This window comes from Dermacentor variabilis, chromosome 1 (genome assembly GCF_050947875.1).
Source record: "Dermacentor variabilis isolate Ectoservices chromosome 1, ASM5094787v1, whole genome shotgun sequence".
NCBI lineage: Eukaryota > Metazoa > Arthropoda > Arachnida > Ixodida > Ixodidae > Dermacentor > Dermacentor variabilis.
Genome location: NC_134568.1, coordinates 282,554,336 through 282,578,773, shown reverse-complemented (window position 1 = coordinate 282,578,773; position 24,438 = coordinate 282,554,336). Strand labels below are relative to the sequence as shown.

Here is a 24,438-nt window from a genome sequence, read left to right as displayed (position 1 = left end):
AAGTATTAGAATAAAAAGTCTTCCACCCGGCTTTCCTTTGTAACTTCGTGCTGCACTCCGATGAATGGCAATTTTTTTTCCCTTTCATATACGCCGTTCTGCGTATTGTTGTTAGTCTATAGCTCCTGCAGTGTGCTTCACGCATCAACTACCCGGCCGCATGCTGGACAACTTGGATGGCACAGCAGTGAAAATGAGAATCCTGCATTCCGTGTTATGCAAATGTATTAAGTGTGTAGGATGAGGGACGTCGATGAAATGTACTATCGAAAATTGATCTTAAAGTTGTGCGCTTTAAAACTGTTCAACGAAACTCTGCGCGGAGGGGGAATGTGGAGCGTGAAATATTACTACGGCCCGCTTATTCGGCCACCACGTGAAGCTGTATTTATTGGTTAATTTTTTTTTCTTTTCAATTTTTATCGTCTGGGCTTTCAGAGCCGTTCTGTTCTGGCCGCAACCGTGTCGTCGGGGGCCACGCACCAGTTGATATCGGCAACGCACGTTCTGGGAAGACGTGTTTCTCAAAACAATGCAACGCGAAGAGGCGACCTCTTTCCAGCAACTCCCCCCAGGTAGATTTTACTGCTACTGATTCCGCGCACGCCCTCTTTCTAGTTCCCGAGGTTGCATGAGCACGTAAAGTAAATCCAGCCAGCCATCCTGAATTGATTCACGTCCAAGAAGAAAACAGGAAAGAACCGCGAAGAAGCAGAACGAACCGCGTATGCATGAGCTCACGTAGTGCAAGCGCACAGCCGTGGGCGCGCGTCCATGTTCGAGCGTTAAGAATGCGAGTAACCGTGCAAGCTCTATCGTGTGACGTGGCGCATCTTGGCAGACTTGTGACCTGCGTTACACTGTGTGTGAACGAATATCTGTAGTATGTCGCTCGGGTTCGATTCTTTGGCGAAGAGATACAGTGTGAGCAGAACATTACATTTGGCAGCCACTGGAAGCACCTCTGAAAGGAGGCCTTAAAAATATATGCGCGATTGGTTTAGATTCATTCGTGATGCTAGTTGTAGTTGTACTCATGACCTTAAATATACTTCCAACGTTCGTTAAGTCCAAGTCCATATTAAGGCAGTGCTTTAGCAGCTCGAAAAAAGAAGCTTATGTCTCGACAACAAGCGCTCTTTTTCTATTAAGAGAAGTAGGTGTCGCTTTCTTGCGTCTCAAGAAGTTATCGTCTCGTTTCTGATGAAGATAGCAGCGCGAAAGATGCGACCCAACGCGGAGAACAGGACAGGCGCAGGGACACAAGTACTTTGAGATAAGTAGCCAATGCGTTTTGCTTTAAAACAACTGAAATGGGGATAGTCCCGGTTTCTCACAACACTAGGCGAGCGATTATTTAGAGCCGGGCCTCGTCGAGAGACACGGTGCTCGCGTAATCTCACGGGAGACCACGCGGAACGAGCCTCTCCGACTCGTGTTCGACGGCCGCGAGCTGTCTGGAACGGCTCGCCGGAGCAATTTATTATTTCGAGATGGGCCTCCCTTCCGGATCAAGGAGGCCGCTAATCCGAGCTGTCAGATTAACTGCAGCGTCCATTTGCCGCCGCCGCCGGGAGCACCGTCCGGAGCAGTCGATCGGCCGGCCAAGATCGAGCCGTGCCGGCCCCATTAGGCGCGACGGCGGCCCTGATGGGCCTCGCTGTGTGCACGAGACGGGCAGACAAAGCGGTGCTGAGGACGCTCATCATTAGCCTGGCTGCAATTAAACGACGCCACTCGGCCTGTCCCAGGGCAGTCCCGACACGCTCGCCACGGGCTGCGCTGCAGCCGTGCGCGCGCGTCTGCATGTGTCTGGCCGGCACGCAATTGCCGCGCGCGGCACCTGTGCCTGCAGCTTCTGCTGCGCGTGGCGCCTGCGTTCAATTTTCCGCGAATGCGCGCGATACGGCCCGAGCATGTGGCGCACACGCGCTGCTGTGTGGGTCCAGGTGGATGCGCGTGCGCCTGCTCGAACGAAATTGTCAGCCACCCACGAGGTTATTAAACGAGGTAGCCAAGACGAGTACACACGCCGGGTCATTAACCAGCGTACTGTGGTTGACTTACAGCGCTGTCCGCTCTTGCTCAAAATACGTTGCTACGATGGTGGCTGCCACGTGCCCCGGATGAACTTATGCATCGCGCCCTAACAGATCAGTGCTGAATATTCTTCGTTTCGTTAACAAAACAGATAATAGAGATGGTCGCACTGGTCTGGACGGGCTCTTGATGATGTTGTCGTTTCTAAAACGCAAAAAAAAAAAAAAAAATATGCTTCGTTAGTTCTAACCGACCTCTGCCGGAAGGCAAAATAAACGAGGAGTTTTTCAAATAGCTAACTTATGTGAAGGGTAGTGTTGGCAGACTCTGGGAATCGGGATCTATTTACACGAGGCATTTTTGCCTTTCGCCAACTATCGGGCTGTGTTCCCGAGCCTGCGCCCGCACATGCTTTAGCGGGGTGGCACCACCTCAGCCACCCACGCGGCAGCTTTGCCTGTGGTGAACTGGCGCGCGTGCGATGCCCGGCGGATCTTCGTGCGGCGTGGGCGGGAAAAAAAAAAATGACGTGCCAGAGACCCTCCCTGGGTATCTGGCAGACAAAGCTGCGGGAGGCTCCGCTTTCAAAGAAGGTGGGTGTAGAGGGGGGCAAACGACCGCTCGCATTCTCCGTGCGCGAGGGGCACCTTATCGTGGCGCCGCCTAGTGTTTCCCAACTACTATGCCCCGGTCCGTCGTCTTCATCGCGCGCCGAGCCCCCTTTCCCCACTTCCTCGCGCTCTTGGCTTTTCCTTGCAAGAAGAGCAAGCAGCTGCGAGGGAACGCGCAGAAATAAGGGAGAAAGACGAACACGACCAGCGGCATAATGCCGCGGGGGCCAGGAATGGAGTTCATGCCCGGCCGCACGGAACGCTCTTTCGTTTCTCTGCCGCCACCCACTTGCAAGAACGACGCGATTCCGAGCGCGAGGACACTCCATTTCCCTGCGGCCGGGCTGGCGTTCTTCAACATTTCGTGCCCCGCGAATCTTGTTTCGTGCCATGGGTGTCCGTCGTTGCGGTGCGTTTTCTTGTCGCTTAATGTGCTCGGTCACAAGGAGACGGCGCACGTCTACAAGAGTGCACGCCTGCCGTAAAATGAGACCCCCGTGTGCCGTATGCATTCCCCGCCGACCCCTCCCCACCTCCGTCCTCTGATGTGGTCCGGCCACGACCCCGTGAAGCTCACTCTGGCGGTCGGTAGATTGCGCCGCGAGTGCGAATCTTCTCCTGCCCGCACTTCTGATGTCTTCTGTTGGCTTTCCTTGCTCGGCGAGGAGCACTCGTGGCCGCGTGCTCGCCGATAGGCCTCGTGTCCTGCGCGCGGCAATTGCACTACCCAACACAACTCGCTACAGGGCCATTACGACCAGACGCACCGGCCCATAAACTCACAAAATAGCCCTGCGTCTACCTGGTGTGGCGTCAGCAACGTTCGTCCCCCATTTCGCGCAGATGCTCTTTTATGCTTTTTCTTGGCATCATTTTCCTCTGGGGCTTCGTATCGTTGGAACTGACGAAAAATCCGAGCTCTTCGGTTGTCTTCATATTTCTCGCTCATTGCATAGCGAGTGTGTCGACTCCGGCAGCCTTGACGCCTTGGTGGTTCATTGGCCAATACCGGCTCCTATAGGTTCGCGACTACGTGAATCCTGCGGTTGCAAGATTGTTCTACAACTGCTGCCATGGCCGTGAGAGGCGCTGGCGCCAACACACTTCAGGTTAGATTTAGCACACACACACAAATTCCCAGGGACGTGGATGGGGTGACATGATGCGGAGATTGTGCGTTTCTCTCCCACCGGTGGCTGGTTGTCGTCCGCTTTCGTTTCCCTCTTCCTTATCATTGCTGCGTTACCAATATTAACAAAAAAATTGGTTTCCTCTTTTCCTTTTATTGTCTTCAGACTACAAAAACAAAGAGAAAAAAACGAGCCCCTCGGTACTGGGTTTTAGCACAAGTGCACACCTTTTCTACAGGAAACATTTACTTCATGGCGCATTGCTGGCCGTTATTTTTCGGCGCGAAGTGTTCGCTTCGAGTTAATCTGGACACCCAGTATCGTCCATACGGCTTTCGCGCTCGTGGGACGAAATGTTTTCCTCCTTCACTTTTGCGTTTTATCAAAGTGTGCACGATGTTCATTGTAACTGTACCGTGACCCTATGGCGGCGGTGACATCGAGCCGCCAGAGAAAAATATTCTACACTCACAAAATAGCAAAAATGGTTCCTGAAACAATGTATTTCAATGATAAACTGTACAAACTTGTGCGGGCTGATTTAGCAAATTGACATAAAGTTAAAAAAAAGAAAGCATTACCAGTGCCGATATAGTGGGGTTGAAGACCCAAAATAATTCACCGTAGAAAAACTTTCCTGTAAATGTAAAATATAGAATCATAGTAGCAACTATCAAGAATCACAGCATCAGGAAATAACTGCATTTAACGCTGATAACTAATTTAGCTTTTGCTGCTCCTTCTTCTGAGTTCACTAAGGCTAGTCCGGAGGTTACGCGGAAACTAAAGAAATGCGTAAAGAAAAAAATTCGGTAATATTTTTCTGCGTTTATCTTTTATTTATTTATTTTTGTCAAGAAAATATTTAGCGGGGATCGTTCATTGTATGGAAACTGACGCGTGTTTCCAGATGTGAAAATATGCCGGGTGCTTCAACGATGACCTTAATTGTTATAAATAGACCGTATTCTTTCAGTGACGCAGCATTCATATTTCTATAGCGCTGGTAGCATCAATCAGTTATCTATGTCCTTCATAAACTTTTTCATAAGCGTGACTTAAAAAAAAACGTGTTCTGTCCTTGTTTTCTTTTTTTTTCTGTATGATGTGGTCCAATATTTTTTGTACATACTATATTGTTTCCTTTCGTGCTCTGCTTTGCTGTACCTTGCATGAAGTGAAGAACGAAGAGTAGGCACAGTCAGGAGACAGTCTCCTTTTGCCTCTCTTCGTGGGAATTTCTCGAAATGTCCGAATAAAAAATGAAATGTTGGCTACTTTGCACGGCCGTTTGCTAACCAATAACTCTCGTAGTACTAATTGGTTATTTACGTTTACATGAATGCGTCACCAGCGTGTCGCATTCTTTAGCGCGCTACGGTAATTGCTATGCGACAACGTTTAATGTGGCGCATCCGCCCTCGTGCGGAACAAGCCGGAACCTGGGGACACGTATTCTGCGACGATCACTTTCGGCAATACTATCACCTCGGCCGTCAGGTGTGCGCTGATTGGCTGATTGAGCAAAACCGGATGAGTTGATTGGCTAGTTGAGCTCTACGTCATGCCAAGGTGCTATCGCCGAAAGTGATCGTCGTCGATAGCCGGTGAGTGAAGGAGAGCACGCGGCGGCAGCCGTCTCCCTCCCTCACTGCGAAACCAGCGTTTACATGCACCTTCGAGACTGCTCGAACTACCCTCTCGTGTCGGATCAATGCGATTCACCTCCCTAGCGCATTGCCGCCGTTGTCGTGAATGCGATGCGCTGAAAAAGCGATGCACTACTTGTCGCATTCGTGTAAATGCCGCGTTTGTGTTGTGTTCTCAATCCTCGATTTTCGCGCTGTTTCCACAAGAGAGAACACTACTTCGTTCCAATAGTCAGTGGACGAGATAATATTGGCTGCAAAATGCATTTATCGCGCATGCGCGCGCTATTTCTGGAAATGGTACATTAGATTAACTCAAGCCACAATCTATGGCACGCTTCTTAACTTTTGGTGACGTTGATCTGAGAGATATAGCACACTGCGTGGAAAAAGGTTCCTGCAAAATAAAGGGCTCATGGGACGGAATGTCTCAAATTATTTAATGATTTACTACGAAGGGGCTTGTGATCAATTTTACTAGACTTGGCTGTGCTTTGTACTTTCATTGTTTTTTTGTTGTTGTTGTTTTCAATTCCAATGATCCATGAGATAACCTTCTGTATAATGGCAAACCGTCATATTTGTCACGGTTAATGTGAAAGAATAAGCTTACGATGGGAATGTTCGGCCATCTGAATGGTTTTCTTCGATGGATATCTCTTGACGTGACGTTCAATTATGTATCCAGACTTGTAAGAAAGTTCGCGGCGATCGATTTGAGCGTTACCTCAACCTGTCAAAATTTTCTTCGCAGCAAATGGCGAATCACATCGGCGCTCCATTTCGGGCAAGTTCTGTAGACCAATTAAACCTCATGAGCGCTCGTTCGACAATTTCTTGCCGGACGGGTTTGGTATTCATACTCGCGAAAGAAAAGACAAATCGGCTAACAGGACCAGTGCCCATTTCGCCCACTTCTTCCTTTGTGCAATCCTCTGCGCTAGTTTTTCTGCTTGTTGAAGTCACTGGCATTTCTCCAGATTTGTTTAGTTTCTAGGTTATCTCCCATCCCCAGTGTAGGGTAGCAAACCGGAGACCGATATCTTGTTGACCTCCCTGCCTTTCCTCTTTATCTCTCTCTCTCTCTTAGACGAATGATCAAGATGCAGTGATAACTCTGATAGTAAGAACAAGCATTTTAACAGCAAATGAGTGAGGAAAATGGACTGACACCGCCTCCTGCGATGAGCACTTTCATTGTTTACACTGCCCACGACGACGACGACGTAGCCCTGACTTGTTTCGTGGTCGACGCGGCCTTGGTCAGTTTTTTTTTTTTGTGTGTGTGTGTGTGCGCGTTTTGTTCTATACACAATCCTATAGTGTCGAAACCGGTGTTTTTTCTCCTTCAAACGCTGCAGCCACGCTTGCCACGACAACCGTTCGTCGTTGTGTGCGGAACAAGGCGGAAAAAGGCCGTGACGTGTCCGCCCCCTAAATGTGAGCGTAGGGCGTGGTGTAGTCTACGAGCTACTGTAGTCTACGAATAGAATGAAAAGACAGCGCCGTGTTCGTCCTTTTTTTTTTTTTTACTTCTAAGTTTGCGCGCAGTTATCACTCGTGCGAATACCTTGCGCTGCTAAGCACTAGGTCGCGGGATCAACTCCCGGGCCGCCTTTCGATGGGGGCGCAATGCAAGAGCGTCCGTGTCCCCTGCATTGGGGGCACGTTGAAGACCCCATTGGTTAATCCGGAGTCGCCCACTACGGCGTGCCTCATTATCGAATCATGGTTTTGGCACGTGAAATCCCAGAATCCATCCATCGTGTGAATACAGTCGCTTGATGCATGGTTGGTTTACGCGAGACGTGACGCGCCTGCGATGGTCTGTGCAAGTTCAAACTCGATCGGTGGTGATGGTGTCGCGGTGTTCGCCGGTCGTTTCTCCGCCTGAGCGTGATCTCTTCCCGGGCCACAAAGGCATTGTACAAAACGTCGATCAAATCAGTGTTGCGCAGAAATGCCAGCAGACGGCGCGAGACTTGCTTGATTCAGAAGGGGGGGAAAATACGACTGGAAAACGCGTGGTGGAAATGCGGCCGCATTTTGATGAGGCGAAATGCAAAAAAAAAAGAAAAAAAATTAAACCTGCAAGTTAAGAAATCCCAGGTGGTGAAAATTAATCCGAAGTCTCCCACTATGGCGTGACTCATAATTATATGGTAGTTTTGGTTCGTGGAAACCCCAGATTTTCCCTTTTTTAAACAGGCAATTAGGTTTCGATTCACCTTACATTAGTAATGGGCAAAGTGTGCAACAAAGGGTACCTGAGGGAAGTGTGGAACGGGCGACATAGTGCTACCAGCCGACAATGCAGGATGTTTACAGAAGCTAGCGAATACGTGTGGCAATGAAGCGACATATCTAGGCCTTAATTTTAGCGTAAAGAAATCGGCAAACATTGATATTTTATGAGAACACGAGTAACAACGTGGTATCAATCCGACAGTAAGTCGTCATACCCCACAGTCAAGCAATATAAGTACCTCGGTGTATATATGAACGAAGGAAAGAACCTATATTTAAACATCCACCAGGATAATGTTAGGATGAAGGGCATTGAAATGCAGCAATAAGGGAACATGTAGCCCCAAGGTGCTCTAATAAATGAGGTGGTGCGAGGCATTTGCAATGGAGTAATGGTGCCAGTGCTAACGTTCGCAAATGCAATTCTGGGCTTAAAGTCGGAGTTCTTGTCGGGATTGAAATTTAACCGAAAGCGGTGGGCAGATTGCCATTGGAGGCCCATGGTAAAACCACAAATGAGGCAGTGCAGGCAGACATGTGGATTGGGCTTCTTTTGAAGTCGGAAGCGCAGAGGAAGATTAGTTTCGAAGAAAAGCTCAGAAACATTGGTGAAAATAAATGGCCTGCTGACGTGCACACATCATTTCAAAAGCGTAGACACGGAATGAAGCAAGATGGCACGAAGGTTGGCAACCAAGTACAGGATAATTGAAAGTGTAATAGACAACCCAGTGCCATCAAAAAGAAAATCAGAGAAACGGAGACGGTAAATTGGATGCAAGGGATGTTCGGGGAGAGAGAGAGAGAGAGAGAGAGAGAGACCGTGAAGGACTAGAAACACGGCAAGGAATAAATCAGGAGGGATAATCTGTGTGATAACACAAAGAGCATTGCCGTTGCTATTTGAGGCCCGAGCTCGCTGCTTGAGCGCAAGATCATAGCGGAGCAAATATCCGCAATAGCATGACGCAGAATGGTTGCTTGCTGGGCTAGTTAGTTCATTGGAAAGTATGTAACAGCGCGAAACAAGGAGGAAAGAGGCATTTGTCTGCTGCAGCAAAAATCCAGACATGACTCAGTAAATCATAATAGAACGCCAAGATATTCACCCAGCAAGACCCGTAGGATACGAACGCCTTCCTGTAGCATATATAATTCCTGATTAGCTAAAGCGGGCTAGGTGACTGTCACCGCCCCGTTTCGAAGGGGATGCCAATAGAAATGTTCATCATCCTGAGTGAATGCTAGTCGTTGGTCTCAGTTATTGTCTTGTTCTGCGCCCTTTTTCGGGTGTACGAACCGGAAATGTTCCACCTGCCGTAGTCACAATGCCGACGGTGCTGAGATGGCAATACTCTTTGTTATTGTTGTTGAAAGTGGGCAGCGCTGTAGAGTGTGCGAAATATTTTAAAGTTGGTGAGCACGGAAGGAGGCAACCTTCTCCTCTGCGCGGTTCCACGATGCTGGCGCGCCGGTAGCATTCATCGCTGCTTCCGGGGAAGCGGCGCCTCTTTCGGGAACAAGCGCCGGCGCGAACTTTGTTGAACCCGCGGGCGTCGGCTATTCCGGAGCGGGTTGACTGGCACCGTGCCACGAGGTGGAGCGCCCGCCGTGCACCTGCTGACGCCGAGACAGTCTCGAACCGCACATTGGGCACGCACGCGCGCGAGCTCGGCGCCACGCTATCTTGCACGGTCCTTGCCGCCGACGCGGCAACGTGTGTGCCGGACGTTTGACGAGTGCGTCGGGGCAACACCATGCGGCGATTGGGCGCGTTTTGGCATTTGGTGTCGGATTCCATCGGGTATTGTTGATGCCGAGACTGAGCGGAAAGCGGGCAGTGGGGGACAAGAGATACTCTTTTCAAGGCCGCCCTTTTTGAACGCCTCAGTACCATGACGCGCCCACTGTTTACTTAGGAAAGGGGAACCCCGAGACCTTATTGGAAAGCTTGAAAGGAGGTGGTGGACGGGGCCAGGGCGGTGGTGAAAGCAGGATGGAGGGAGAGAATTATTTGGTGGGCGCTGAGTGACAAAAAGCTGGGGCAAGGGATAGCTTATCTTTGGCTTTACGGCCTTGCAGCCTCAAAACTTGAGTTGACAAAAGACAGACCCCCCTCGCCATCTCTCTACCGCAGGCAGTGTCTGGCTATGCCTCCTCCGGACCACGTCGCAGTTCGATGCCGACCAGATCGACAGCAGCTGCAACGCTGACCAGCCGCTGCAAGTAGACTGAACGAGCGACCCACGTGTTCACGCTTCGAAGGATTTACTGCGCGCGATCTTCCGGGTGAGCTACCACGTTTATTGGATGCTTATGTCATACGCTCCAGTTTTACTTATTTCATTGTAGAATGACTAAGGTGATGTCATTTTCTGGACAACAGTCTGACTGGTTGGTTTGCTATGCGTCCAGATATTGCCTGCACCATGAGTCTGTGATCGTGACCATCTGGCAACAAAGTATTTCTCTGCACTTGTGTGTGTGTGTGTGTTTTTTTTTTTTTTTGTTCTTTTCTGTTCTTGCAGTTCGTCTGAAGGTAATGAAATCTCGCATAGCATGTTTATTCAGGAATTTAATTTGTCTGCGTGTGGGGTGCAATGTCGACCAACGTTTCTCTGCATTGGTGCTGCATGCACGTTTTTGATAGTTGTGATCTTATCAAGAGGTTTGTGATCTTATCATAGGGCTTCAGCAGTGGGAGCCCCCCCCCCCCCCCCCACCCTTCCAAGAAAGATATTGAGAAACAGGAAACAAGGGGAGAGCATAATCACAGTGTAACATACAAAGCTCGTTCTGAAGACTTGACTTCCTTTTGCATAATGTCGAGCAGGTGATGACCTTACTGCTTTAATTTAAAGCAAAATAACCTGTATCATGTGGGACTAGTGGCCGGTTGTGATATCGTCACGTAGAAGGAATGTTGCGAGTGTCTCATTCAGACATATAGTATGTGAGCTTTTTTTTGATGCACACTAAAGCTTGGATCAAACGAAGGGGGCCAGCAACCGTGATAAATCAAAGCGGGTCTGTATTCCGCCGTTTGGTGACATTGTTTCGGTCTCAAAGTTTTCGCCTGCTAAATATTTTGTCTACGTGGCATTTTTTCCCTCGAACAGCCATGATATAACTAAAGATTTATCGCCACGTTCGCTTCACAGTGGCTGGATGTCCGAGTTAGACGCAATCGTGCATTCGGCAGATTAATTTCTTTTGATGAAGTCGTGTTTTAGCTCATTAATTTCACTTCATCAGTTTTACTGATGAGTGTAAGTATACGTTGTCGGTGCCGGGAACGCGGGCGAAAGCACTACCAAGTTGTGATAACTGGCGATGGCTGTAGCATATACGTCGAATTATATATTATCAGTGCCAGGGTGTATCGTTTATACTTGTTCATCGCAAGTCGCTAAAGCAAAGAGTCTTTGCGTACCCACAAACCCAAACTCATTTGTATGCGTGACCGATAGCGTCCCCTATTTCTGAAACTGCCTAGTGTTCAGAATCAGTTACCCAGGTTGGTACAGATTCGTGGCTGAAATAAGAAATATCACGATAAACGTGAACAAAAAAGACAAAAGAAGTGGACAAGACATGTTTTCTGCCTTGTCCACTTTTTTTTTTCTTGGGCTGTTTCCTTTTTCCTGCCGCGGTCGGTGTACGCGGAGCTAACGCAACTCGTTTCTCGATGCCGGTTTGGCCGATCGGCATTCCGAAGATGTCGGCAAGTTTTGCATAGGTGATGTCGCGTTTGGTACCTAATTAGCATCAGTCACACTTCACCAGCACCTGTCACCTTTCATTAAGCTTGGAAATTGCCACCAACCGGCGCATTGGTGCGTAGACGACGGGGATGCTATAGAACGAGAAGCACAACTTCGCGGTTGCCTAACCGTTTCGATCGGTCGACCGCAATTCCAAGGGCTAGATTAAGTTCTCGCGACATAGTCTCTTCATATATGTAGCTACGCACAAAAAAAAATAACGAAAGAAAGCAAAAAAGAAGTGTGAGCAAGAGCACATGGGTAAAGAGATTACTCGTTGGTTCCAGGGGTATTCACCCGACTCCACATAGTGATTCGCGGAGACGCGCCCCTCATCAATGGCAGTGCTTGGGTCGTTGACGCGTTCTCCAATACGGGTGTCATGGGGTTAGGAAGTGAATGGCGTAAGAAAAGTAATGCGGTACGTGTAGACGTACCGTAGTTCGGTGCGTCTACCATGTAGACGTATTACACGGTCGACGAATGTATTACATGGTAGACAAACACGTAAGCTATTTTGTGGTGTTCTAACCGAATGAAGGCGTTGTAATATGAGAAGAATGTGTAAAAAAGAAGAAAAAGAAAGCAAGGAAAAATGGAAGGAACGAGACAGGGAGCAGTTATCTCCGAACTAGGAACTGATCGTGGGGGAAAATGTAGACAAAACAATGTAGAAAGAAAGAAAAATGAAGTATGTATAATAATTTGGAGAAGTAAAAATTGAAAAAAAAAGAAAGAAAGGTAATGTGAACCGGAACATTGCGGTGACAGCTGGTCAGTACACTCCCCCAATCGAGCAGTAAACATTCTTTCAGCATCGCCCGCGTATTCAGTTTGCATATGCGGTGGTTCAGTTATTATTTCGTTACTGTAGCGTAAGAGAAACGAGAGGTTTTCCATGTGCTTATTTATGCCGTTGTGGTTCTAAATTTGTGGACAAAATCTGACTCTTTGTTCCCCTTCATGAACAGAGTGGAAGCTTGCCTGGAGTGGGGTCACACATATTTTGTCAAATTAATGCTCTGGCAGTCTGAGGTGTTTTGAAAATGGAAGATTTGGTAGCGCGGGTTCGTGAGCTATGTGACTATTTAGACGGAGTCTGAACGTGGGGGGCACAAAAGATCACATTACGTCTGTTACGATTAAATGTTTCTTAATTTTGACTGCACAATCAGAGAAAGTAGCCTTAGCAAAACAGGTTTAAGTTATATGCCTGCAAACTTTGCAGCGTAGTTTACCATATGGTTTGCAATCTGAGTCCGTGTTTTTAATCCTGGTTGTTGTAGTTTTGATGAGGTTATCTTAGTTTCCTTCCCTGGCGATAGGACAACTCGGTTTGGCTCTTCAAAAATTAACAACATACATGTACTTTGCTCAATAATATCAGTGTTTAGATATATTGTTGATGTGCGGTAGTGTATAGACAAGTAGGGCAAGATTGTTCTTTTTTCTTTAAATGGGGGCGGCTTTGAGCGCGTAAAAATTTCATTTGTCACTTGTGCTCTGCTTATATCCTCATCAACAATCCTTTCCGTGTAGTCCTTCGCCTCCAGGGTCGTTTTGAGTTCATTTGCGTGATTTTCAATATCTGTCGCATCAGAGCAAATGTGGCGGTATCGGTGCTCTTGTGAATACGGTATAGCTGTTTATCAGTGGCGTGGGTGGCTACTTTTGAAATGAAGGTATTGGTAGCGGTCAGTTGGTTTTTTGTATGAGGTTGTGAATTTGCTATTATCTTTAATCTGTACAGTGACATCTATAAAGATTACAGGTGAATTATATTAACTGTGTGTGAAAGAGATGGATGGATGAGCTGAATTAAAATATGCTGCGAATCTAAGGAGACATGCCTCGTTGTTGTGCCTAATAAAAGATATGTCGTCTAAGAACCTTTTTTTTAGATAAGTGGCTTCAACGATCCGGCCGCAAGAAAGGGATCTCGGAGCGATGCAATAAAAATGTTCGCGTAAGCAGGAGCTATCTTTTTTTCTCGTGCAATTCAAGGTTAGTTGTACCCTAATACACTAAGCGCAGTAGTGTCGACAGCGTGTCCTTGTCTGAACTTGCAGGCGTGTTTACCTTCTTGAAAGTGTTGACTGTTGCGTCAATGTCATCTGCTTGTGGTATGTTTGTGTTCGTAATTATATATATATATATATATACATATATACATATATATATATATATATATATATATATATATATATATATATTTATTTATTTATTTATTTATTTATTTATTTCGAATACTGCCAGTCTCTGGTTGAGACCTGAGCAGGTGGGCAATACATTTGTCAGGTTTTGACAGCTATAGTATCGTTGCCCACAGCAGCTCTGCATAGGCAATACTTACCAAAAAAATTCTACAGTAATAAAAGGTCAAAAACAGCCAATTAGAACGAACAAGTTTCAAAAAGTAAATACAGGTTCAAATGTTCAGAGCCGACAGAATGACCACATCACTGTTGGTTAAAACGCGTCGTCTAGTTGGGAACAAAAAATTGGAAATGAGTCAGCGGTAGGCGCGTCCAGGCAGTTCCATTATATATATATATATATATATATATATATATATATATATATATATATATATATATATATATATATATATATATATAGCGGAGTAGCAAGCAGTTTTTTTCGATGTTATGATTTAATTATGTAATTGTAATTATCCAACTCGGTAAGCACTGTCCTAATTATTAAAGTGTCAATAAGGCATTTGTAGGCACAGCCAAGGGACCTATAACTGCGGTGTGTTCGGCGACGTACTGATTGGGCGCAATTTTTTACCGACTGATAAATACAGCCGCAAAATATGAAAAATACCACCTGACTGCGCTCCACCCGCATCATAAAGCAGCGTCCTCGAACTGGCTAGCTCTGAGTTAGCCAGATGAAATGAAGGAAATACAGAAAAAAACATCGTGATCGCGCTAATGCCTTATCTGCCGCGCCCCTGCCGAAGCAACACGTCGCCTTTGGTGTTAGTTGGAAACAAGCCGTGATAGCTGTTGTCTTAGCGTAGATAAAGGGCACAGCGATTCTTTTCTTTTTTCCAAAAGCCCTATCACCCCGAAAACGAATTGACAACTTCAGTGCAAAGGTTTAAAGGTGCGTGCGTTTTGTTTCGTCCCAGCCGTCATGTCTTTCTCTAATGAACAGATAGCAAGCACGATCCTTCCTTAGGAACTGCAAATGGCAGCAAGAGGAAAGCCGCGAAGATATATCAGTCATGTAAGTGTGGCGTTAGAGCAGACGCATCGAAGATCATCCGAAATTATGAAATCTGCGACAAACCGGCAGCTTCAAGAAACAGTGGAGGACTCCATCTTTGAGTTCTAGCCTACGCACGGATGTTCCAGCGTTTATGGCCTCAAACACTCGTGCTAGCCTGCGAGACGTGACCGCCCAGGTACCAATTTCCAAGTCACCAGTTCGGAGAATTCTAAATGATTCAGCCTGTCCCCCGTACCACTTTAACCTGCACCAATGAATACAAGGATCTGGAGAATCGTCTTGGTTTCTCGAATTGGGTCCTCGAAAAAGCCGACGAGTCACCGGATTTTTCGAGCAACATCATGTGGACAGGTGCAGACAATTTTTGCAGAAACGGCCCGGTAAAAGCGTGTGCATATATGACACGAGTGAGTCACGGAGGAAAGGCGACGCTAGAAACTAGTTTCCACCCCACCGCGTCGAATGTGCACAATGCCCTCTGGAGCTCCATGGCCCTCCCCATATTTGCTAGCCTCTTTACATACGTAATTATCCGTGACTCCTCTCAGAAGCATTCCAAAAACTGCAGCGCTTCCCGTTCAACTAAGGTGCGAGTCCCTAGCGGGGACGTAGATATAACTGTAGGGAGGAGGAAGGAAAACAGGCAGTTCCCATACAAGGGAATAGGGGGGTTGGGGAGGGGGAGGTGAGAAGGCAAGCAAACCCTACTACTATACGGCGGCGGTTGAGGGGAAACACGATAAGCTTAAGTTCAAGGTACGGTATAGTACGTCGCTGCTATTTCTCAAAAATGAACAGTGGAGGACTCCATCTTCGAGTTCTAGCCTACGCACGGATGTTCCAGCGTTTATGGCCTCAAACACTCATGCTAGCCTGCGAGACGTGACCGCCCAGGTACCAATTTCCAAGTCACCAGTTCCATGCAAATATGGCAAGCGAACAAACTACGCAGGGCGTGAGGAGGCAGAGCCGCATTAATTAAAGCGCACCGCAGGGTCCAGGCGGCACCACGGAAGCGGTCGACCGTGAAATCAACACTTCTGCGCCCGCCGCGGTAGCTTTGCGACTATGGCATTGGTAGAGGTCGCTGATTTGATCCCGACCATGGCAGCCGCATTTCGACAGAGGCGAAATAGAAAGCGCACGTGCACTATTGGGATACGTTAAAGAACGTCATGGGTGTCAAAATTAATCTGGAGTCCGCCACTACGGCGTGCCTCATAATCCGATTGTGGTTTTGGCACGTACAGCCCCATAATTCAAGTTTAATGCTTCTGCCACAATGCGATGTGCCATGTGAGGCAGTGACTACGCTCGACTATCTCAGAGGTTTTGAAATATGGCGCACAACAACGCCTCAAGCAAACACCTCTCCCTGTGTGTTCTTCGTACTACGCCGACAAACAGCAGAGGTGCACGCAAGGTAACGTTTAACATCAACTCACCGCTCTCGTGTTAGACTTAAACGTTGACAAAATTAAACTTTTGACGTCAACATCACCGCTAATTATCGTCAATCAAAGCAAACAGCACAGGAAGCTTCGCTTACATCGATTCCCACAGTGCGTGGGATCTGCATAATTTTTTCTTTTGTTTTGTACAGACATCCCAATTGGCAACTCGGCACATTCGGAAGTGGTACATTTACATTCTTGGACGCACAGTTTTACCGTTTCTCTACACTGGGGTCTTCGCGGTCTACTTATTTCGCTTTTATTTTTGCCACGAGCCTGTTTTTGCAGTACGTATACGCACTCTTGAAAAACAAAACCGTCACTTTAAGTTGGCGTTGGTCCGAAGCAAGTTTCTGGCGCGAAATATAGGGCGCTGTTCTGGAGTGCTATTCTCGACAGGCATGGCGGCTGCACGGCCGCCATTATCCGCCATCTTTACACTCCGATTGGCTGTGGAGAGTTCACGTGCCTTGAAATTTGTGCCGCGAAACGGAAGTTTTGCGAAATGTCTTTTTGCGTTTTCATCAAGATAACGAAACGTGACGTGGAGCTGCAAATTTTATGGACTAATACATTTGTTGGTCCTTGGCAGATATATATAGTGATGTTAGCGCTTCAAAAAGAATGTGAGCGGTAGCGTGCAGAATCCAGTGCAATGCATCTGCAAATGCGTGAATATGTGGTGGCGATCCAAGATATGCGCCATGCCAGCTTGCTGATTGGCTGAAGGAATATCTCGTGAGGAGCGTCACAGGAAGGGCTGTTTCGTAAACGTCATTTTGACGATGCGTGACGTTGCGCTGGGCCGCCATTGCTGAGATTTTCCGCCATAATTTTTGCTGCGACGAGCCGCGCGAATTATGCTAATGAGCAGCCATATGCAATGGCAGCCGAGAGGAATGCGTATCGCCACATTTTCCCTGTCGTTTGGCGCCACGAAAATCTTTTGTTCATAACGCGTGCTCATAGTATTTGCATCGCTCTCGGGTGGTGTTGGCATTTGTGTTTGGGGCCATCATTTTTTAAAAGAACGCGTTTATATGAAATAATATTGGTTGAACATAGCAAACTTTTCGCAATGTTGTCCACTTTTCACTGCTGCATTTGTATTGTAATCAAGATTAATGCCTTTTCGCACAATCAGAAGTTATGACAACGGCCTCTTTCTAACTTATAACAAGAAATGTACGCAAGGCGGCGCCTTGAAGTTTCCTCCCGCGGTGCGAGTAACCAGCGAAATGAACAAGAGATGGCAGCGCCGGCGCTTGCGTCGCGCTAGTGGATATCTCTGGCGCGCGCAACGCTATCGGTGATATTCGGCCGTTTCTCAGCCAGCCGAGTCGGGCTGAGTCACTTGCGTTTCACGAGATAGCGATAACGTTGCCTAGAACGTGCGCGCATCACCACTGGTAAGTCGCGTATGTTGTCTCAAGCAAGAAAACAAGCGCGTTGGCGCCAACATGCGATGACTCATTCCATTTTCCGGAGACACGCATCCTAGCTATTGAAGCAGACGACGGAAGCGAAAAGCGTTTTCGACGGAATAATCATACGCTTTGAGATAGCTGCTTTATTTTTACTGCGGAGGAAAACTGTTTTGCTTTACCGATAACGCTACGTTCAGTGCCTTCATTTCAGTTTCTTAGGCGAAACGTCAAGTTGCCGTCACGTTACGTAAGCAAAACGGGGCCACTAGCGCCATTTTGTTTGCGTCGCGCCTACGTCACGCATCGAAGAAAATGGCGGAATGTCCAGAATAGCGCCCATAGCTGCGCGCGCACTCTGTCGATGTGGTGCGAGCAAAGCCGGGATTTCGAAACATCGTATGCTTATTCCATTGCTTTTCGCATTTCGTGCGTGGTCAGAGCGGCGCTTCGGCCGCGTTATCAAGGGGCTTTTGTTATCAATGTGATCAGTCGGCCTTGAGAGTCGGATAATAAGTGTGAAGTAGAAGCGAGAGGAAGGAATAGCTGCGAAGCCGCGAGACCTGCTGTCGGTACTCCTTCCGTACCATTATCAAGGTGATGCGCTGTCTCTTCGGTTTTGCGGCAGGCAAAGCAGTTGCTTGCAATCAGCTTATTTGAGGGCGCTGCTTTATGATGCGGGTGGGAGCGAAGTCACGTGGTATTTTTCCTATTTCGCGGAGTTTCTCTACCATCCAGAAAACTTTTTTTATGCAATTAGTACGTCGCTGAAAATACTGCGGTTAGATGTCATTTGGGTGTGTCTACAAATGCCTCATTGACACTTTCATAATCAGGACAGCACTTGTCGAGTTAGATAACTATAATTGCGTAACTAAATGTCAGTAACGAAAAAGATTACTGGCGGATACTCCACTATATTGGAAACAATATGCAATAGGTTTTCTCCGAGTAAGGCAATTGCTCTTTTTTTTTTAACCTTAGGGCATGCTAGCTCGGACACCCTCTATATTACTAAAACAAAACTCCACCTTGCGGGTTTCCGGGGAACTTCTACGTCATATCACAAACAGATTACATTATGGCGCCATAGCATGCATGCTTGCATATTTATTTATTTACTTATTGTAACTAGATTTTTCAATGGGCCAAGCCTATTTAGAAAGATGAGAAGCACAATACTTTGCATACTACACACTGCACACATCTGTATCAATTTCCACAAATATTAGTCCGACTAACACTTCCCTTTTGCCGAATCTTAAAGAGCCGCCTCTGATCGGTTATATATTTCATATGACAATTGCCGGCTAACTTTAATATATATGTATATAGATAGATGAGAAGCACAACATTGTGGTTATCTTTGGTTTACTTACCCAACGGTTTCGATCGGTGGACTGAAAAACTTACTGTATGCCTTAAAGGGAAGCTGAAACGGTTTTCAATTTCCATGAATTGCTGGGATTGAGAAGAACAGACCTAATAATTTACGGTTCCAAAATTTTTTTCTTCGTTTCGTTAATATAATGGGCGGAAATCGCTTTCTAAATCACCCCCGCGGACACGCCCCCATCGCTTCCCGGAGCGCCGGGTGAGGTGGTTGCCAGAGGAGAGAACTGGCGAGAATGACGTCATTCGCGGGGACCGAGCTACCGGACCGGCGTGCTGGCATGCCTCTTTCCGTTCTGCGCTTTACTGTACGACGCTACGAGAGATCTGCCGCCGCCGCCGCCGCTCACGTTTGTTTTCTTTTGCGATGTTCGTAAACTGTCCTTTCGTGAAGCTGCCCGTCGCGGCAGCTTCACGTGCATCCTCGCGCGAGCAAACGCCGCTGGCACGCTGCGAAGCATAGACGGAAACGCGCGCAGTAATAAATTTTGGTGACCGGACTTCGTGCGTAGCTTCCAGAGCGTTGCACCTGAGGTATGAAATGGAGTATAGGCTTGCCTAGTGACATTCGACGTACGGTTGCAGTTATCGTGTTTAGCACACGGCGGTGCTAAAACTGCCTAATATCTTTATGTCAACACTAGCACGGAGCACGCATACCGATTCTTGATCGAGCCACAATCGCAAAGTCGTCGAACCATAGTATGAATATTGCACATATAATACCCCTGGCCATCTCTGGATGTGCATGATAAGCAACTTCCATGGCTGTACCTCGCAGCACTGCATGTGCGCGCTTTGAAACGCGGCACTTATGTTCGCGATCGTGTATCAACACTCAAAAAACCACGGGACTTTAGACAAGCAGCGGCAAGGTGCTTGACATCGCGGAATTGCACCCGTGTTTACAACCTAATGAGAAGTTAGTGCTTCGGCATTCTTCCAGCAGCAAGTTCCCAGTGACACTTTAGCGCATTTTTTCTCCCGTCATTGGAACGTGCAGCTACATGAAAAAAAAAGAAACATACGTACCAGCTAAGATTTCCAACGCGCGAGAAGGTGTACACATCGCTCTCGCTGTTGGCACACTCAACATCGTCGATGTCGCCGTTGCCGCCATCGTTTTCCGTATCGGCTGTCGGTTCGAACATGTACGGCGGAAATACAACCTGTCCGAGACAGCGAGAACGTTCCACAATGCTTACAACTCAGCCAACTCAGCTATGGAGCCAGAGCAGAACAGCGTGCTACGCTCTGAAACGGCGGCGCCGACCGGAGACTGCCGCGAATGACGTCACAGCGGCCCCGACCAATCACGGGCAACAGCGGCGTTCGCGCGATGCCCTGAGGCGCTGGTGCGCGTTTTCTTGAAAAAACAGCCGCTTGCGTTTGTTTCCGCCCTTTTTGAACCAGATATTCGTGTTCAGGGGACTCAAAACTGTAGAATGCCGCAGAGAACTCATTCTTTCTAAAAGTGTTTCAGCTTCCCTTTAAAAAAGGTCGATCCACATGTGTGTGTGTGTGTGTGTGTGTGTGTGTGTGTGTGTGTGTGTGTGTGTGTGTGTGTGTATATATATATATATATATATATATATATATATATATATAGGTGTCGTGCCCTGTAGAGCCGCCAGATGTACTGAAACGAGCGCTGGCTACTTCATCTTATTTATGCTGTGTATTGCTGGAATTGTTGCTCATGCTTTCTGGTGATGTTGAGCCCAATCCTGGTCCGATGACCAAGTCCGAGGCTGAGGCTTTTGCTGACGTCGTAGATAGAATTTCTGAACTCGAGGAAGGGCATGCTGCACTCGTTGCTGAACTCAAAAGCGCTAGAAAGGGGGAGACTGCTGCGCTAACAAAAGTAACCAAGCTTGAGCAAGGCAATGCTCTACTACATGCTGAACTTAAAAGTACTAAAGACGAGCTAGCAGTCGCTAAGAGCGAAATCAAACTTCTTAACGCAAGGGTAACGCCACTAGAAGCAAGCGCTCCGTCAGAGCGCTCGGCCGATTCAGCCATGGGAGCCGATCTTCTGCATGGTGTTTCTAATCAGCTAGTAACAATCACCTCTAGGCGCGATGACGCGGAAAACAGGCTGCGACGATGTAACTTGCTTTTCTTTGGCATTCAAGATGACCCAACAGAGGATTGGGCAGCATCGGAGATGAAAATAATAAAGTTTTGCGCAGAAAAGCTGGACATAAACATAGCTGGTGCACAGTTGGAACGCGTACATCGACTAGGCAAATACAATGCAGACAAGCACCGGCCCCTCATAGCAAAGTTCACATTTTTTAAAGACAAAGAACAGGTACTTGCAGCTGCACGTAAGCTTAAAGGCTCCTCATTTTTCATACGCGAAGACTTCTCGTTTACCGCTCGCCAAGCCAGAAGAAAACTGATAGAATTTGCGAAGACGCAAAACAAACCGTATAGGTTATCTGTTGATAGGCTGCGTATTGGTACAACAACATATGTCTATGATATTTAGCAACACAAATTGTTGTGCGGTGGAATAGATAGCATGAGAGGCGCACGTGCACTCACGACCGTCAAGAATCGAGATCTTCTCCCACTATAACAACAATATCACTATCATTTGCTAACATCCGAAGCCTAATATCAAAGCATGAAATGGTGTCATCCTTCCTTGAAGATGCCGATTCTGACATAGTCATTCTCACCGAAACCTGGCTGCATCCAGATATTTCTGATGATGAATTTTTTTTCTCGCCCGCACTTACAATATCTACCGGCATGACCGGCTTGACAGGCGAGGTGGCGGCGTCATTCTCGCGATTAAAAAAATCATTACATCCTATTACGTTAACTCGAGACTCGAATCTCGAGATCGTTTGGGCCGCCTGTTTAACTCGTTCTACAAAGGTACTTATTGGTGCCTGTTACCGTCCTCCTGATTCACTTCAAACCTTTGCCACCGACCTTCGTAACAGTATTACACTGCAATTAAGGCCTGCCCAGCGGATATAATTTATCTATTATGGGATTTTAATTTTCCACACATTGACTGGGCAAAGCTAACCTCTACCTGTCGAGTGTCATGAGATTTCATTAATGTAACCCTAGACTTCAACTTCACCCAGGTTGTCAACCACCCACTCGCGGTCCCAACATCTTAGATTTAGTACTGACAACCAACCCTGAAACAGTTCAGCAAATAACATACTTGGATGGTATTAGCGACCATAATCTACTCAAATTAACCTTTAATATTCCGTTACCATATACGGGTATAGTAAAAAAAAAACAATTCGGAACTATAACAAGGGTGACTATACTACCATTAATGGTGACCGAGACCTTTTTTTCAACAATGCACTTCTCCCTTCCTTTTACAGTAGAACGGTCGAGGAAAACTGGGTACTCTTTCGAGACAAATTACAGTCATTAGTAAACCAGTACATCCCATTAATCAAAATATCCAACGATAAATCGAACCCATGGTTCACCTGTTTTCTTCGCCGTCTTCGAAACAAAAAGAAACGCTTATACACTCGTGCTAAGCGATTTAACACCCCATCGGCTTGGGAAAAATACAATCAATGTTTAAAAAACTACAACTCCGCGTTATCCGCTGCTAAAGATAAATATTTTTCACATGACCTTCCATCTCTTCTCAAATCCAACCCTAAAAAGTTCTGGCAAATTATCTCTCCGAACCGCGACAGTAATCACATTTTTTTACATGATAGCGACCATGAGCCCCTTCGAGAAAATGAGTGTCCTTCATGCTTCAACACATATTTTTCGTCTATATTTAGTACTGAAGATCACTCCACCCTACCTGACGTTCCCGATTTAGACTATCAGTACATGACACCCATCGACATTACTATCGACGGCATTGTATCTCTTATAAACAATCTTAAGTTATCTAATTCTTGTGGCGTCGATGAGATTAATTCCAAAATACTAAAGAACACCGTTATGACTTCTAGCAAAATACTATATCACATTCTCAAACAGTCACTAACTTCAGGAGCGCTCCCGTCAGATTGGAAGACTGCGAAAGTAGTTCCCATATTCAAAAACGGTGACAGATACTCGCCAGATAACTACCGGCCAATTTCGCTCACGTGTATTTGTTGTAAAATGCTCGAACATATAATAGCTTCTCATATATACAACCATCTGGAATCAAACAACTTTTTTTTTCACTAATCAGCACGGGTTCAGGAATGGGTTGTCATGTGAGACACAACTTTTAGAATTCACGACTGACCTGCATTTAGACATGGACCATAATGTACAGATTGAGAGCATATTCCTTGACTTTTCCAAGGCGTTTGATCGCGTAGCCCATTGCCGCCTAATTTCAAAGTTAAATGCACTAAGATTGGATTCACTGACACTAACTTGGCTCCGGAAATTTCTTTCTAATCGTCGACAATTTACTATCGTTAACAACCTTTCTTCGCCCCTTTCCCATGTCACTTCCGGCGTGCCACAAGGTAGCGTTCTTGGGCCGCTACTTTTCTTAATATACATTAACGATCATCCTAATAACTTAACATCCCGAGTGCGAATATTCGCAGATGGCTGCATTATGTACCGCGCTATAACCAGCCCCGATGACCACCTCTATCTTCAAAACGACCTTCATCTCATATTCGATTGGTGTAACACTTGGTTAATGAATCTTAATTCGTCTAAATGCAAAGTAATGTCTTTCACCCGTAAACACTCAATCTCTTCCTTCCAATATAACGTAAATAATAAGCCAATTTCTGTAGCTACTTCCTACAAATATTTAGGCATTAATCTCGCACCAAGCCTTTCCTGGGCCCATCACATTACTACTATATGTGCTAATTCTTCAAAATCACTGGGGTACTTACGCCGAAACCTACGTAATTCGCCCTCTAACATCCGTAAGCTAGCTTATCAGACATTTGTTCGCCCCCAGCTCGAATTTGCCTCCCCAATCTGGTCACCCCATCATAACAACCTAATCAGCTTATTAGAATCAATTCAAAATAGGGCCGCCAGGTTTATCTCGCGTAACTACACCTACAATTCAAGCATCTCACAAATAAAGCTTGATATTTCACTTCAGCCACTAAGTACTCGACGAGATTTCGCACTCATATCATTATTTCACAAGTACGTTCATGTGGATAGGAAATCTTCTTTACGGCTTGAAGTCGCACCTTTCACATCTCGCAGATTACATAATCACCTCAGCTTCACGCGCATCTACGGGAACACACATGCATTCAACTGGTCGGCGCTTCCTCGTGCCATTCGATTGTGGAACGCTCTTCCTGATTTCATCGTCTCCGAACCTAACCCCGATAAATTCCGCCAGCTCGTCATTTCATATTCTACCGCGTAACTTCAATAAAGTGTACGATGCTTTTTTTTTTTTTGTTTCAGTTAGGTGCTCTCTTGTTTGTGAGCTCATTTCGCTTATTATTCTTGTATTCTTTAGTGTTGTATAGTATTTGTACTGGAGTGGCAACA

General features: G+C 46.6%; 1 protein-coding gene across 3 annotated transcripts in view; it reads left to right on the top strand.

Moving 5' to 3' along the window:
* Window positions 1-24,438, top strand: part of LOC142566100 (uncharacterized) — a 66,826-nt gene that overhangs the window by 10,644 nt on the left and 31,744 nt on the right. For all 3 annotated transcript variants that reach the window (XM_075676873.1, XM_075676883.1, XM_075676889.1), the window contains exon 2: window positions 9,815-9,966. The gene's annotated coding sequence lies outside the window, so the exon portion shown is untranslated. The remainder of the gene's footprint in view (window positions 1-9,814; window positions 9,967-24,438) is intronic.